Genomic DNA, 1,165 nt, shown 5'->3' with positions numbered 1-1,165 from the left:
TTTCTCAAACGGAGAAGGAGCTTGCCTTTTTTGTTTAACTCAAAATCAAATTTCTCTATTGATTTCGCAAATGCAAATACCTTAAGGGATTTTCACACACATCATGGAAAAAAGAATCGTATATGGCTGCAAAGCCCAGCTTTCATATGAGACTGATTAATTAGCAATCTAAGGTGTTATTTGCTAGAATAAAATTGTCCACAAACAAGCAAATATTTCATCTTGCAAATGCATTTGGAAGGAGAATCAGGTTCAGTCTCCAAAGTTTAGCTGGTCTGGTAAAGGCTTCACAGCAAGAACAATTTATTGTCTTACAAGAGGCGCACAGTTAGGACCAGAATAGACTGTCATAAAAAATTAGAGATTTTTTCCTGGCTTCCCTATGTCAAGCCTCACTTTAAATTAAAGAAAATATTAATATTTTTGTGCAAATATACATTGGAAGTGACTATTTTGTTAGAATTCTGCTTTATTAGAACTAGAAGTTTGTTAACAAAAGAGGTACAAAACCATTGTTCAAAAATATCCTACAGTAGTCTGGCAAGATGCTGGCTGCTTTGCCAGAACTGTATGAAGTATCTCAGGTAATACAGTGTTACCCATCCTTAAGCGATGCATTTTATTTATAAATGCCATCCACAATTGTAACAGTGGCTTTACTAAGGTTGAATCTAGGTCTTATTTTACCTTTAACCTGTGCTACAGTATCAAGGGAAAGAGCAGAAATCTTCAGGAGATGCAAAGTTTCACTTATGTTCTTAAGAGACTAAGACTGTCCTTGCTTTGATGCATGCTAGCTATTTTGCAGAGCTGTATTTGGGTATGACAAGAGTCATTTGTATTCCAGTAGCCTATTTGCTACTTTGATATATTCAGGAAACACTGCAAAAGCTGAATGATAGCATTTCCCCTTAAAGAAATTTAGAACATATTCATACTTTCATTTTTCTTAAATAGGTGACACAAGCAAAAAATATTAAGAAACATAAATAAAGAATCACCTATCCATATTCTGCCACAAACAACTACTCTGTTCAGTTCACTTTGCATAAGCTGAATTGTTGCTCTGTTCATGGAATAATGGCTTAAAGGTAAACAGAATTGCAATGGTCAGCGCATTTCACTTTGGTATTCTTAATAGAGTTAAGAATCTTTCTGCAGTCTA

Source organism: Struthio camelus, chromosome 10, assembly GCF_040807025.1.
Source record: "Struthio camelus isolate bStrCam1 chromosome 10, bStrCam1.hap1, whole genome shotgun sequence".
Taxonomy (NCBI): domain Eukaryota; kingdom Metazoa; phylum Chordata; class Aves; order Struthioniformes; family Struthionidae; genus Struthio; species Struthio camelus.
This window is presented reverse-complemented; position numbering follows the sequence as displayed.